This window comes from Equus przewalskii, chromosome 9 (genome assembly GCF_037783145.1).
Source record: "Equus przewalskii isolate Varuska chromosome 9, EquPr2, whole genome shotgun sequence".
NCBI lineage: Eukaryota > Metazoa > Chordata > Mammalia > Perissodactyla > Equidae > Equus > Equus przewalskii.
In genome coordinates, this window is record NC_091839.1 from 38,215,977 (window position 1) to 38,233,485 (window position 17,509).

The window sequence follows — 17,509 nt, forward strand, 5'->3', positions numbered from 1 at the left end:
CTAGGGTTAAATATGTTTGACTGAGCTTGTCTAAAAACTGAAATGCCGGTTATAGCGTTACATGGAGAAATTAGTAAAAGTTCCAGACAACTAATTTATATGTGAACTTTTGGGATACAATTTATTCATAAGATAAATTCTGATTTGAAAGCCTATAAACAGCTAACAAATGTCTGAGCTGGCTGGATTCTGAAAAAAAAAAAATGAGTTAAATCAAGGAGCTATCCACTTCCTTCAGGTTCCAGTAGTTTTACTCCGTGAACAGTAACCAGTGAAAGAGGGATCTATAGAAGAGAGACAGGTGTACCAGGACAGAAGTAGAAGTCATTGACTTAGTGACCTGAAAGGGTCTTATAAAGCTTCCCCACCTCCCAGGCAATGTCAGGTCCAACAGCACCATAAATGTGCCAGAATGACAGAAAGCCGGTCTCATTTCTAAAGCTTGTCAGATACGATTCCACCACTTTCTTCAACAACTCTTGCAACTATCAAGATATGCATTTTCAAGTTCATTAATTTTCGCTGGAAGAAATAATAGCTAACAATTATTGAATGCTTACCGTGCTCCAGGCACTGTGCTGAAGTATTTTATCCACATACATAAAGTGCTATCTATAGTCATCCATTTAGGTTAATCCCATGATCCTCTGAGCTTCTGAGAGAGCAAGCTAGTAACAGTAAGAGACTAAGCAAAATAGTCACACGATTAGTAAACTGAGTTAGAATTCCAGTCTCAAACAGTCTGATCCCAGCCTTCGTGTTCTTAACCAGTAATCTATGCTGCCCAGAATCAGGAAGAGAGACCAGACTTCAGGCTCCTGGAGGGTCCCTGCCTCCCCGCATAGCCCACGACCACGATCGTCTGAAACCCCAAGCTGCTCCCAGGTCTCTCGGCTCCCCATGCCTTAGGGCAGGACCTGCTGCCTCATGCTGCTAGTGGAGACGAGCTGCCTGGACTCTGCACAGGGTAACGTGTCAGGATCAAAATAGCTCAAGAGGACAATTAGGCACGTCATTCCCGCTTAACTCTCCATATATATAGACACGTCTCCAAAAATAAAGCTTTTGCAAATACACTACATTCCTAGAGTGTTGAACCAAAGTCAAAAGATATTACTTGCCTTAATAACCCACTACAACTAGTTTAAAGCAAGTTTATATTTAACTTAAGCCCTCTTTCCTCATTACAGGTTCTAACCGAAGATCTCTCTAACTCAGGAAAGATGAAGCAATGATGCATACTTCTTTATTACCCCTCAATATAGGTCCTTTACATTCAAGGATTTTTTTCAAATACGCCTGAAAGTTGCAATAGATAGAAAAAACTTAAATAGCAGACCCACTGAGGGTGCCTTCAGCACATTAAGAGAACATTGTGGTGACTGTCGTGTGTAAATGATGGCCTCTGCGGTGCACGCACAGTAACCCACAGAAGAGTCAGCACAGGGCTTGTGACTCAGATGCTTGTGACTCAGTCCAGACAGCACTGCACCTCCGACAGAAACACAGGTTATGAAAGCCTGATGTCATTTCACGTCAACTTCGATAATCATCTTTCTGAAGGAAAAATCTCTTATTCTAGGAACTCTCTTGTATCATTCTCAGGATGTAAGGGAAACCAGGCAAAACTTTTTCTAGAATTTTACACCATACTGACCAACTTTGGTGCATGGTCATTTAGAAGGAAGAATTATGGAAACAGTTCTTTTGGGTTCATGAATCTGCTTTCACATGCCCAGATACAGTTACTTTCCTGGGCATTTCAGACTCCAGCCTGAAGATCTCAATGCAGCTGTTTTGAACTACATGGCAAGTATCATGGAATCTGGCCTTTCAGAAATCATCAGTGTCCTGGTAAACAACAGACCTTCTTCCATCAGGGCTCCAATCAGCGTGTTATTAAAGAAATTAGCCAAGTGTCAAACGGAACACAAAAGCCTGAAGGCAAAATATCATCTTAGGATTGCACTGTGACTTTCAGAGGCAGTAAAAAGCTTCACAATTAAAATACCTGTGGTATCAAAAAAAATCTTCTGAGATTATTTCCTTTCTTTTCTGTTTTTCATAGACTCAAATGAAAACTTAGTTTATATATATATATGCACATATACATATATACAGAGTCATATCTATGTGTACATATATATACACATAAACATATATATTTCATTAAATGCTCTTTAATAATATTGAGTCTGGGTCTAGTTTCAATTAGTTCATATTTCTATTTAGCTTTATAAGTATGAAATTGAAGTTGAGCCTTTCCCAGCCCAAGAAGTTTTCACATGATTTATTCCACCAGTATTGGAAGATTTGCTATGGGCAATGCATTTGGTGACTATAAAGATATTAAGCAACATGCTATGGGGAGCAAATTGTGGTATTTAGATCAGACGATATGAAGGCTTCAGCTTCACTATCAAAGTGACATTTTTAAAGAAGCTGTTTCCTCTTTTGAGCCTCAATTGCCCCATCCGTAAAATGAGAATAGTTGTAACATGTACGGTCAATTCTTGTTATCCATGGTAATTATGTTCTGTAAAATCGCCATGAACACTGAATTAGCAAATACTAAATTACTGTTCCTAGGAGAAACACAGGGTCATGTTACAGCAAATCTCAGGTCACATTTTTGTCAACCCATCAATGCATACTTTGGTTTACGTGTGTTTCTGCTTAACATCTTATTTAACGTATATTGTTGGTTCATGAACAGTGAACTCATGGCTGACAGAGCTATAATTCATGCTTGAATGAAGCTTATCTAACATACGCGTTTTCTCCACAAGGCACATCACAGACTTCTTGCACTTAGGAGCATTAGACAGCTCTTCAGCACTACACTAGGAGCCCTTTAAAAAGTAAATCACCAGCAAAAAGCACAAAAATACAAAACACATGACACTAAATAGACCTCAAAAAGGACGCTCAACAGCATGAGAGATAAATAAGAAGGCAAAAAGTCTGTTTGTTCCAACTAAGCTGGAAATGGGTATGGTGGGCAACTCAAATTTTCACTGCTCTGAACGCGCACACGTCCATGACTGTCTGAGAAAGCACCCCGAGTATTGATCTGGGGATTACAAATAAATTTCAGCATGTAGGCAAATGAGCAAATATGGGATCTACTAACAATGAGGATCAACTGCATATCATAATTGTTATTAAAGATTAAGTCAGTTAATAGTTAATGTAAAGAGAATTCATTCATAAGATAAAACACTAAAGAATACAGTCCAACCTCCTCGACTGTGCTAGTCGTCTTCAAACCCTCCACACTAGCAAAATGACTGCCGTACCATAGATTCCCAACAAACAATTGCTGAGTGAATGAGTGATGAATGTGGCTTGTGCCTCAAGCTTCTGGTAATCTCAATAGCGAAGCATGGCTAAAACACATGGAAAGTTACAGAGTTAGGGGACAGCACAAAGCACCAGTTCAAGAGATTCTGAACCCCATTTCCCATTTGAGGTATAAATTCTGAATTGCTTGGCATTTTTCATTCTTAGCTCACGTTTGGAGAGCCTGAGGTACCTAAGAGGCAGTATTGTCACCTGGTTTGCCAAGGTGGCACAGACCCCTGAGCGAACTAGAAATGAAGGCCACATCTCCACCCCTGGCAGGAACCAGAGAAAAACATATTTGTGAGAAAGACCTCAAGCTCTTTTAGCACTTCACTCACCTCAGGCTTCACCTCCCATTGTCTCAACAATATTCCAGATCCTTTCACCAGCTGTAAACTAGCCAAAAACCAAGGGATAAGGTTTATTTTCTGCAGACTATTAGGCTAAAATAACTTTCGCTTCCTGACTCCCTCTTTGCTTAGCAATCTCCCTATTGGTTTTCCATCTCTTCTTTTAAAACCACGGTAACCGGAGCTTCCCCACAGCCTGATCGTTAAGATCAGGCAGGCAGCGATCTGGCAGGCAAAGAAAGGGTTTCACTTCTAACATCCCGGGCACATGTGCAACGAAAACTTCTCAACTCGGACAAGAACAGAGCTTAAAATTTGGTCCGCAGCTGATTTGATCCCTGGAGAATTTTCTTGTTCTTTTATCCAGAACTGCTTTCCAACTGCAGAGTTTTCTCCTCCCTCCCCCTCTGCGCCCCTCAATTGAAGTTCTACAGGTTCTGTTCCTTTGACTCTTGGGACACTTTCCTCTTTTAAAACTTCTCCTTTAAAATGTGAAAACTGAAAAATGAATACCATTCTGTATGCTAAATGTCTAAGATAGAAGCCCTGTTTCATTTGTTTTACCATCCACATTAAAAAAGCTTGCACAGGGGCTGGCCCCGTGGCCGAGTGGCTAAGTTCGTGTGCTCCGCTGCAGGTGGCCCAGTGTTTTGTGGGTTCGAATCCTGGGCGCGGACATGGTACTGCTCATCAAACCACGCTGAGGAGGCGTCCCACATGCCACAACTAGAAGGACCCACAACGAAGAATATACAACTATGCTTTGGGGAGAAAAAGGAAAAAATAAAATCTTTAAAAAAAAAACTTGCACAGAACAATAGATTTTGGTTTTTGCTTATTTGATTCATGTTAACTATAGGTTTATTTATTTATCCTCCTCCCTTTTGTCTTTTCTAATCAGTATCAACAAAATATAAGAAACAAAATAGCCAACTACCATATTAACTATCATCATCTGACTCTCTAAATCCAGAACTTCAAAGCAATATGGGATCAAGTGTTCTTAAGTCTAGTGTAAAATACCAATCCCTCTTTCACAAAACCTTCTCTTTAATGATTCTTTTGTCATTAAATCTAGAAGGAAGAGGAGGAGGAGGAGGAAGGGGGAAGGAAGAGAAGGAGGCGGAGGAGGAGGAAGAAAAGGAAAAGTAAGATGACAGAAAAGATCAACAAAAATCTATAAGTTAGAAAACAGATGCATGACAAGTAATTGACCTAGGGAAAGTTTAAGCCAGATGGGGAATCCATGACTCGATCAAGTTTACACTCTAGAATGCCCAAGACTCAAGAATTGGGGACACTAGGTACTTCTAGAAAGTGAGATGAGGGGTGGGGGGCAAAAACTAGAGAAATGGCTGAATGTCCATTTAAAAAGTGATTCATTCCCATCTCCTCTCTCATGTCAACAGTAGAGTGAATTTTATTGTCAGGTGAAGGTAAAACAGAAATTTCTGGACTGAGGGACACTAGGCACAATTAAGAGCAGATAATTCTCAATGAAAACAGAGGGACTAAACAAAATCTTACACACTCAATGCCAAAACCCCACTCTCTTTCTCCACTTGCCTCCCAGGATGCTGGCAACCAGGTATGTGGGCTCTAGACTTGAGACTGGAATAGTGTTCCCTGGGGAATCTGACCATCTCAAGAAAGAAGACCTGGGCCAGCCCCAGTGGCCTAGTGGTTGAGTTCACTGCCCTCCACTTTGGTGGCCCAGGTTCAGTTCCTGGGTGCAGACCCGCACTACTCTTCTATCAGTGGCCATGCTGTGATGGCAGCTCACATACAAAATAGAGCAAGATTGGCAACAGATGTTAGCTCAGGGCGAATCTTCCTCAGAAAAAGCCTGTGAAACCAGCAAATTCTAAGAGCCAGTGAAGTGGCCATCAAAATGGATGAAAATAAACCCACCAAAACACGTCATCATGAAATTTCAGAACCTATGATCAAAGGGAATATCCTAAAGCTTCCACACAGTTAATATAGGTTTTCTACAAAGGATGAAGAACCTGAATGGTATCAGAATTCTCTGTAGCATCACATTAGGGCAATGCCTTCAAAATTCTGACAAAAAATTATTTCCAATCTAAAATTCTATACCCAGTCAAATACCAATCAGGCATAAGGATAAATAAAGATATTTTTAGTCATACAGAGTGTCAGAATATTTCCCTCCTAGGTACCCTTTCTCAAGAAAACTCATTAACAGTAGAAACGATAATAAGTACATTTGGTATAATTATATGGAGATATATTATACATTAGTGAAGGTAAATGAATTTCGGATATAAGCAACAATATACATGAGTCACAGGATTATAATGTTGAGCAGAAAAAATGAGTCACCAAAGGACATATACAGCATGATTCATTTCTATAAAGTCCCAAAATATGCCAAATTAAATATATTTTTTAGGAACACAAAATGTCACGGAAGTATAAAGGAAAACAAAAACTGAGAAACATTTAGAATCACACTCACCCATGAAAGGGTAGGGGGCGCAATGACATGAGACAGTAATATGCAGAGTAATATTCTTTCATGTAAACTGGGAAAACAATTGCCCTGTTAAAGCTAAGTTGAAAACGTACAGCTCTGCTGAATTCTTGTGGTGCAACCTGCTGATGCTCTGTTCTTTTTATAGAACAAGAGTGGAAGGGCTCAGGTGGACAAAGAATTATGGGAAAGCTAGGTACATGTAGGAAGTTGTTTTTCGTTAGAACAAACATGTAACCCTAATGAAACCTGGCCCCACGGGGTTCAGTCTTGGAGCTGTAATGCATTCAAGAAACACAGTTCAATAGCCAAAAGTAATTTAAAAGGAATTCCATTCTTTGCTGTATTTCTATAAAACCATAATGGGGATCCCAATTCATAGTCCTCAATAACACTTACTAAATGTCTGTGCCTCTGCTGTCCCCTTCCTGCACTCGGCAGGTCCTCCCACACCAACTCGTGGCCTAACAATTAGACTTGTCTTGGTCAGATGAGGGTTAGGGAGAAGCGTGGTGTGAACACAACCATCTTACAAATTTTTTGCCATCATAAATTAAGACAGATTGTATAAAAGACGTGAAAACAACACTTAAGGTGCTGAGATATGTAGGTACGGAACTTGTAAAGGGTGACTTTATTTAAAATGTGCTAGTCAGCTTTCTCACCCTTCTCTCTCCAATTTAACAAGTTAGGAGAATTAAAGAGACAAAGGTTGAAGCATTAAGCCCCTCTCTTATGTAATAGTATGAAATAATGCATTCAGGGAGAATTTGTGGTGAGAAGAAAGTATAGGTTAACAGATATGTTTCAAATGAGTATAAAAACTTTAAACCCCAAATCCAGTAGAAATGTGCTCCTTTAATGCCAAGTTATAACCAAGAAACTATTTCCGTACTCCAAATGAGTGCTCTGCAAGTCCTTCAGCTAACACACTAGTATTCTTGTGTGCTCTGTAGTAGGGAAGGAGTGCCTGATTACAATTCACTATCGAGAATTTTATGGCTAAAACTTGAAGAAAACAGAATTTCTGCCAAAATAGCTTCCTGACCAGGTGCTGAACCAATTAACTCTTGAGCAATCAGGCAGTAAAACCAGTAATGGTGAGTTTTCTGAAGTGCTATATGTAAGGAGACAGCTTGGAAAAATAAAGACGAAAATTTGTTTTCATAACCAGGAGTGTTTAAAATCCTGAGAGACCATTTGCACGCCTTGCTGAAATGTATGTGACATTGTAAATACCCAAACGATCTGATGGTTAAAGATCTAGGCAGTCAACACTGACACTTTTTTTCCTAAATGTGGAGAAAACTATTTTATTGTAATGTGTAATTTGACTGTCTGTAGAGAGCCCAGTGAATAAATTTGCTTTTGAAAAAAAGTTGTTCAAACGTGAAGTTGGCTACTAAAATATTTCATCCAGCTAGCAGCATCAAAATAAGAATTACAGCTAAGGCTTCTTTTAAGAATGAAAAAATAGGAAACTGAGAATCAACTAACAGCATTTTTTTCTAAGTCAGCTACAAAATATAAAATATAGCATTGTATTTTAATGATTTCACAAATAATGACTTAATGTTTACAGAAAAAGAATACAATTGTAAAACATGATGAGATGAAGGATATGATTCCAGAAGCAAAAGTTCCAGGTCTTTGCAAAAATGAAGCATCCAGATTGTCATCCTCAAGAAGCAGTGCGATAACATCTTTCCCCCTGCACAAACCCCAGGTTTGGGAGACATCCTACAAGACGATGAAATTGATATTACTTTGGAAAACCAAGTTACTGAATGCAGGTCGGGCTTGATTTCTTTTTCTCCTTTCTTTCTCTTTCTTTGTCTCTTTCTTTCTTTCTTTCTTTCTTTCTTTCTTTCTTTCTTTCTTTATTCCTTCCTTCCTTCCTTCCTTTCTTTCTTTCTTTTTCTTTCTTTTCTTTCTCTTTCTTTCTTCCTTCCTTCCTCCCTTCCTTTCTCCCTGCCTCTCCCTCCCTCCCTCCCTTCCCTCCCTCCCTCCCTCCTTCCTTCCTTCCTTCCTTCCTTCCTTCCTTCTTTCTTTCCTTCTTTCTTTCTTTCCTTCTTTCTTTCTTCCTCTCTTTCTTTCTTCCTCTCTTTCTTTCTTCCTCTCTTTCTTTCTTCCTCTCTTTCTTTCTTTCTTCCTCTCTTTCTTTCTTTCTCTCTTTCTTTCCCTCTCTCTCTCTCTTTCTCTCTTTATTTCTTTCTTTCTCTCTTTCTTTCTCTTTCTCTCTCTCTTTCTTTCTTTCTTCCTTCCTTTCTTCCTTCTTGCTTCATTCCTTCCTTCCTTCTTTCCTTCCTTGCTTCCTTCCTTTCTTCCTTTTCCTTTCTTCCTTTCTTTCTTCCCTTCTTGCCTTCTTCCTTTCTTCTTTCTTTCTTTTTTCTTTCTTTCTAGTAGTTTTCTAAGGATAGTTAGGGGGATATTTAGGGCCCCAGATAATATGCTAACCTGGGAATTGGAAAGTCTGCTGGTTTCACAGGCTTTGCTATGAACAGGCTTTAGAGGTTAGAGTGGCTACTTACTATCTGTGCACCATGGCATCTGTAATAAGACTTTAAAATCCACATACTCCTTCCAAGGGAATTCTGAAGATACAGTCTTGTGGTATACTATGCTTGGCTCTGATTGGACAGAAAGTACAATGAGAATATGGTTCCAATAACATCTAAAGTCCAAAGAAGATTCTAATCATTGATTAGCACAAGGATAAATATCTAGACACTTAGAATTCCCCTTCAGATCTAATTCTGACATTTCAGTGGGAATGAAAACAATAGGTAAAGATCAGAAAGGAAAATGATGATTGTAGTTATTTTGATAGAATAATTAAAATAAAAGGCATCGTATGGGACCAGCCCAGTGGTGCAGCGATTAAGTTCACATGCTCTGCTTCAGCCACCTGGGGTTCAGTGATTCAGATCCCGGGTACGGACATGACACCACTTAACAAGCCATGCTGTGGCAGGCATCCCACATATAAAGTAGAGAAGGATGGGCATGGATGTTAGCCCAGGGCTAATCTTCCTCAGCAAAAAAAAAGGCATTGTAGGGCAGGCAGGTAGCAAGCCAGCAGGAGGAATGAAGACTATAAAACCAAGAGAGAGAAGGGATGGGATTTATTTACATGTAGGCGGCCACTGCTTGACTCCACACACTTCCTGAGGCCCAGTTCTGTGTTAAGGGCTGGCTGAGTCCCAGGCTCCCCTTTGGGGAGGCCAAAAATGTGATGGGAGAACAACACGCAGGCAGATGAGTTGCCCTAAAGTGTGGTAAGTAATATTACAGAGATGGTAAAACACGCTAAGGGAGCAAAGAGAAAAGACGTATCCATCGACAGGGATTAGCAGAGGTCATGAGACTAAATCACAAATAGTCAAAACTATGATTTTTTTCAGGACAGAAGATTCACATTAAGTTTCCAGCTCATTTTCATTTTCATATTTCTTGCATTTTCTACAAGACAGAAAGCTGCCCTATACCCTAAGTATGAGATTCAATTTCCATGGGCTTCAAGTGATGCAAATGAATTTGTCCACTCTTCCTGAGGTCTCTTGAGTTGTCTATCAAGTAAAACCTTGTTTTTTCTTCAATTTATAGCTCCTATGTTAAAAACCACTCACTAACTGAAATTGTAAACAAATTGAACTGGAAGATATTGAACATACACACAAGAAAAGTTTTACTTAGCACAAGACTATTTGATGTCTCAATCCATTAGATTTACAAGCTTTATTTCCCAAAACACCAACTGTTATGTTAAAATTTCTTTCACATATCACAAACATAGAGCTTAGTAAATAAAGAATGAACAATGATGTATGTTTATTTTCTTGCTGTGCCTACTAAGATGATCTGGGAAATATAATGAGAAACATCAGGCAATTAATGAAAAAAACAGAGTCTAGTTCTTGACTCAGTTCTCCACTTTGCTTTGTGCACGTGTGAAGTCAGACAAACCCAATCATTTATCCTCTTCTGCTTAGTAAGTCTTCTTTGTTATATGTCCTTGTGACCAGACATTACTTTATCTTGTTTGTTAAAATGGAGAACAGGTCTCCTGTCACTGCCTTCAAACTTCAATTGGAAAGAGTTCAGGGGAGCCGATGACCAGGCTTCCTCTAGATCTCCCCAAAGATGCCGCATGGCCTGGTGAGTTCCCTTAAGTCCAGAACACTACATGTCCCTGGAGTGCTCCCTCCTAGGATGAATAATTACCCAGAAAAGGTACCAAACTTTACCATCTCCAAGAGATGATGGAAACAGCAGGAGGGTCCTTCTGCATCCCCACCACTCCAGACTAAACAGCTTCATGAAAGCCGTGGATGAGAGGCTCCCAACGCAACCACAGTAGGACCAGGAGAGGGGAGGTCTTAGGACAACAATGAATGAGTCTCCGCCATTTTCCCCAGTTCCTAGATTTAGACACTTCACCTTGAGAAAAAGTGCATCAAAAAAGAAATTCTGAAGTAGAACTTTGGCACTGAAGATGCTAAAAGAATAATCTCTATTCATAGTCAGCAAATCTTGACCAGCTCACAATAGCACACCTTCACAGAGAGAAGTCTAAGCCAAGATAAAGGAAAACAGAGAACTTTTGGTAAGTACAAGAAGACAAGAATAAACTTAGGAGAGAGAAACCTGTTCATGAAGCAACAGGTCTTAGCCTCCAAGGGTTACCTCTTCCACTCCAGACTTGGTCAAAGGACCCATGATCTCAAGGTTAGATTTTGTATGGTGGGAATATAGTGTTTGCAGAATTCAAAGGGCTTGGGATGGGAGAGGGTTCAGGAGCTAATGAAGTAAGACCCTAAATTATTAAGTCAAATCTATGGTTTTTAGTCTATCTGTAAGATTTTGGTTTATCCTTGAGTTCCTAGTCTACGCCTTCATATCTCACTCATTTTCCACATAATGCAGGAAGGAGAGATGAGGTTTTACAAGCACACATTTGGAAACAACCTGGATTCTAACATTCATTACTCCTATAAACAGTTTTGAAACATCTAATACAGTTCTGCATTTAACCTAATATTTATACCTTATATACATGAGAGATAAGCTGTCACCCAAAGATTCTGAAAGGACATTTTGATCCCCTGTTTCTAATTTTACTAGTTAAAATTTTAAATGCAATATTCACATTGGGTTTCCATTTGACTTAATAAGTTATATACTATCACCTAGGTTGACGGACAATTACTAAGGATGACTACAATTAAAGTAGATTGCCCAACGGGTGAACAGATGCAGAGCACATCTGCAATAGTTCCAGAGTAGAGTTTGCCCTCCACCCTCCATCCCAGAGAATGTGACTATAACCAGGGTCATCCAAAGAAATTCCAAAGCCTTCTAGAACATGAGGCTCTCTTTTGAACTTGGACATAGCTCCCAGGACTTGAAATCTGATACTCACCTTTAGCTTACGCAGCAGCAATCTACCAGTCAAATATTCATGTTTAGAGAGAGAAATCTCACTGCCATCCCTAAAGTTACTCTGAGATATGACAGTAAGAAGGACAGAAAGAGCACGCCCAGGAACTTGATCTAAAAGTGACTTTTCTCCGCACTTTGTTCAAAGTTTCATTGCATTGATAAGATAGATAGTAAAGACTGTCAGAGACTTTGGGAATATTTGAGAAAGTAAATAACCCTGGAACTTTTTGCTTTCTCTGCCTCATTCAGGCTCCAGTCTGTCTCAATGTGCTGTGTCCCCAACCCTCTTCATTTTCCCACCCACCTCCTTCTCTGTGTTGTCTAGTTTCAACATGCTAGGGTGAAGTGGGATGAGAGATAACTCAAGGGGATGAGAAAGAGAGAGAAAAGGTAGTGTTCAATCTACAGTAGAAGTTTTTCCTCCCTCTGGGTAACCACGTATCCTTAAGTTTTTACATATAATTTTGGTTATTATAAATAGCAAAGAAGAACAAAAATCTTTTCTTCATTTTACTTTATTTTTGACATATTTCAGGCACTGATGTCTCAGCTTATAATGTAAAGCCAATTTTTGTAGATAATAATTATAGAAATTTCCACTTTTTGTGAAGTAGGATGGAATTTTTTCAAGGGAACACCCATGGCAAATCTCAGCCTCAGAGTGGGTTTCAAAGCAGTCAGTAAGTCACCCACTTTCTGAACATGTGTTGTGCACTGAGATGAGCCTGTACTAGCAATATTTATGAAATAAAAAGTAATAGGCAAATAACTTAGAATCTAATAGAGAATAGCGATCAAAAGAAAATTCATCAGCATCTGCAAAAGAAAAATGTGCAAAACTTAGATGTATGTATTAATTAACATATTCATTCAACATATATTACTTGCCCTGTGTAAACACACAACATTCTCAGTTACACATAGAAATAAACAAGAATTATACTGAAGGGGAGGTAGTGTCTTAAAGTGACTTTTAAGCACTTTTCACCTACTAATTCTCCCTTATCTCTGGTGTAAAAATCTAATAGAAGAATTCTCTGCTTAAATGCTATGCATTGGATACCTAAGATAATATTTTTCTAATGAAATGATGTATACTAAGTGCTCAATAAGTGTTAGATCCCTTCCTCCAGTATTTGTTTTAAATTCTTTCTGTTTGACCTGATATTGCTGAATAGTATCCAGAATGTTTGGAATGTTTACCCCACTCCTACATTCTCAGACATAGAAAACAAAAGACCTCTAAATCCAAGGATATATGCTACGGATATAATTTTTTTTTCTTCCATGGAATTATAATAATTTTAATGCAAACAAACAGAGTATTTGGCCAGAGTTACATATGGATTCTTATCTAAATTTATTGGAATCAGAAATGATGCTTCTTGGTCATTTTGCCCAGGAAGAGTGAAACAATCAGAACATAAAATGAAACTACTGTGGGGGACACAGGACTTCTGGAATAGCAGAAGCAGGATCTCTATAAATCCAATCCTCCATAAAAGCCATGAAAATACTGGCAAAATTATCAAAATTAACTTTTTTGGAACTCTGGAAATTAACCAAAGGCTTACAACAAACTGAAGAGAGTTTATTCAAGGGGAACTACTGAATCTTGGTAAGAAGACCAGGGACTGTGACATTTAACTCTGGTTACTCCTATTTACCTCCTTCCCCAACTCCATGGCCTTAGCCATCAGCCATCAGCCCCTTGAGGATCATCAGCCTTGGAGCCCCTTGAGGGTCAAAGAGGCTTTGGAGATCCTCAAAAAGCCCTATCCCTGTGATCGCTATTTGACCTGACTTGGAGCTCCCTGGAATAGCTGCATTCACAGGGTGTTGTTTATTTGACTGACTCAGAGCTCAGCTCCACAGGAAAAGTCTTGTCCCCTGGGCACAGATAAAAACAATCAGATTCAATTGTTTAGCATTCCATCTGACAAAGACTGCAATACCAATTGTGGTAAATAAAAACCTGGCCAAAAACATAAAAGGTAGATCTAGGGAATGAGACTTTCATAGGGTGCTTTGAAAAAAACTCTGACTTATTGCTGGGAATCTAAAAGATCATTGTGTGTAGGGCTGTGCTCATGCCTGAGAAAGACCGGAGAGGGCACCAATAACTCACCTCTGGCTGACCTTGAGATCCTGCACCAGGAAGTGAAAGCTAAGATAGACCTGTAAACTGCCTGAGAGTTGAAGGTATGTCCCCAACACACACTACACACACACACACACACACACCCCTTATCTAAAGGAGGAATATTCACTGGGTTGAAGCATTGAAGGGAATCTTTTGACCAATCAGTTGCTGACCAATAAGCTATACTGACCCAGGGTCAATTCCTACAAAGCCAGGCTTAAAAGTAAAAATAAGAATTTTTTAATAAATTAATTTTAAAAAACAAAAACAAGCAGAGACTTTAGTGGCCACACACTGAAGAGAATATAGACTCTACAGAATTTGTCCATAAAAGTCACTAAACAAACAAATAACAACAAAATAGCAACAACAAGAAGCCCTTGGGGGGGACATTAGAAACATGATTCCAGAGTTGCCACATGATATCATCTAAAATGTCCAATTTTTAGAAAAACATTATGTATATATTATATATAAACATAACATTATATATAATATATATATACATACATATAACATGCAAAGAAACAAGGGAATATGGCCCATACAGGTGGAAAAAGAACTTAATAGAAATTATGCCTGAGGGGTTCCATATGTTGACTTACTAGACAAAGATTTTACATCAGCTAAGAAACTAAAGGAAAGTATGACAACAATATTTCATCAAATAAATAATATCTGTAAAGGGAATCTTAAAAATTTAAAAACCAAATAGAAATTCCAGAGTGAATAAATGCAATAGCTGAAATGAAAAAAATCACTAGACGGACTCAACAACAGATTTGAGCTGGTCAAACAAAGAACTGGTGACCTTGAAGATGGGTTAATAGAGATTACCCAGTCTGAGGAACAGAAGGAAAAAGTGAATAAAAATGAACAGGGCCTCAGAGATCTGTAAGATGCCATCAATGTCATAACATATGCATAATGGGAGCCCCAAAAAGAGAGGAGAGAGAGGGTGGGCATAAAAAGGTATTTGAAGAAATAATGGTTGAAAAGTTCCCAAACTTGTTGAAAAACATTAATCCACACATCCAAGAAGCTCATCACAAAATCCCAGTAGAACAAATTCAAAGAGGTCTACACCTAGACACATCATAGTCAAACTTTCAAAAGTCAAAAATAAAGAGAAATCTTGAAAACAGGAAGAGAAAAATGACTCATTACGTACAAGGGAGTCTCAATAAGATTGACGGCAGACTTCTCATTGGCAATCATGGCTATCAGGAAGCAGAGGAATGACATATTCAAAGTAATGAAAGAGAAAGACTGGCCATCAAAAATTTGATATCCAGCGACGTTTCGTGGGCAGGCGGAGCAAAATGGCGGGGTGAGCTGACCCGGGATTCTCTCCCCTCCAAAATACAACAAAAGATTGGAAGAACTGAATTTCAGAGAACAAAAATAATGCCAGCTTGTTAGAAACCTATAATTCCAAGAAGGCGGAGATCATAAACCCTGCTTTACACCTTCGGAGCCGCTGGAACGGTTGGAGAGAACATCGCTCCCTCCCCTAGAGTCGGCACGGGTCGGGAAAGAGCAGGGGAGGGGCCGTGCGACCAGGGGATCATCCAGGACTCCTGCCGCTGATTCAGTGGAGACCCGCTGATGGGGGGAAAGCTTCCGTCCGCGGGGACCCTATAAATCAAGGGCCTTGGGAGACCAGAGAACAGAACTGATCTGAACCCAGACAGCTCCCCCCCCCCCCCAAGCCAGTGGGCGCAGCCATCTTGCCCCAAGGCAGAGAGCTAACATGCCGCTCTCGACCCCCATCTAGTGGCGACAGGCTGTAACTGCAACTGAATTCTACCACCATGAGAAAAAACCGCTCCTCTACCATCCAGCAATTTATAAAAGCCCCAGACCAGAAGGAAAACAATAAAAACACAGAATTAAGTCCTGAGGACTTGGAATTAGGTAAACTAAGTGATAATGAATTCAGAGCAGCTATAATCAAAAAACTCAATGAGGTAGAGAGAAAGATAGAGAAACAAGCCGAGTTCTGGAGTTACTTCACAACAGAGATTGAAATCATAAAGAAGAATCAAACAGAATTACTTGAGATGAAAAACACAATGGACCAGATAAAACAGAATACGGATTCCCTGAATGCCCGTGTAGACAACATAGAGGAGAAAATTAGCATAATCGAGGACAGACAGGCTGAATGGCACCAGACAGAGGAAGAAAGAGAACTAAGAATTTTAAAAAATGAGGAAAATCTCCTAGAGATAATGGATTCAATGAGGAGTAAGAACATAAGGATCATAGGAATTCCCGAGAATATGGAAAAAGAAAATGGAGCAGAAAGTGTGCTTAACGAAATTATTGAAGAGAACTTCCCAAATCTAGGTATCAACGGAGAAATGTGTGTAGAGGAGGGTTTTAGATCTCCTAGATTTGTCAATGTAAAAAGACCTACTGCAAGGCACATAGTAGTAAAGTTGGCAAGTAGGAATGATAAGGAGAGAATACTCAGGGAAGTAAGGAAAAAAAAGAGAATAACCTATAAAGGAGCCCCTATCAGACTGTCAGCGGATTTCTCTACAGAAACCCTACAAGCTAGGAGAGAATGGAGTGATATATTCAAAGCTTTAAAGGATAAAAACCTCCAGCCAAGAATACTCTATCCAGCAAGAATTTCCTTCAGATATGAGGGAGAAATTAAATCTTTTCCAGACAAACAAAAGTTAAGGGAATTTGTAACTAAAAGCCCTCCATTACAAGAAATCCTCAAGAAGGCTCTCATACTTGAAAAAAGAAAAAAGGGAGAAAGGGGACACAATCCACAGACTAGGGAGACCGATGGATAGAACCAGAACAGGATAGCAAATATTCAATTATAGCATTAGGGTAAAAGTAAGGAAACTACCAAAACAAGGACGATCTTAGCACTCTAACTACAAATTAATAAGATGAGTTGGAATAAAAAATGAAAATAATTATTTAGGGGGGGAAGAGCAAAGGGTCTAAATCAGTATTGGTCGAGTAGGTAAGAGACCACCAGAGAATAGACGATATTACACACGAGATTCTAAATACAAACTTCAAGGTAGACACTAAAATAAAGTACAGAACAGAGTCACAAATCATAGATAAGGAAAAATCTAAGAAACCCAGCATAAGAAATTGCAGTATTAAATGGGTAGTCTAAAGCACACAGGAAAAGAAACACAGGAAAACAAGATAATGAGTGACAGATTGACAGCATTAAGTCCACATGCATCAATAATCACTCTCAATGTGAACGGATTGAACTCTCCAATAAAAAGACACAGAGTGGCAAAATGGATTAAAGAACAAGATCCAACAATTTGTTGCCTCTAGGAAACACACCTCAGCCCCGAGGACAAACACAGACTCAGGGTGAAGGGGTGGAGGACAATACTTCAAGCAAATAGCAAGGGAAAAAAGGCAGGTGTTGCGATTCTCATATCAGACCAAGTGGATTTCAAAATAAGACAGGTAAAGAGAGACACAGAGGGACAATATATAATGATCAAAGGGACACTTCATCAAGAAGAAATAACGCTTATAAATATCTATGCACCCAACACAGGAGCACCAAGATTCATAAAGCAACTACTAACAGACCTAAAGGAAGATGTTAAAAACAACACAATAATAGTAGGGGACCTCAACACCCCACTCGCATCAATGGACAGATCATCCAGACAGAAAATCAACAAGGACATAGTGGTGCTGAATGAAAAACTAAAACAATTGGACTTA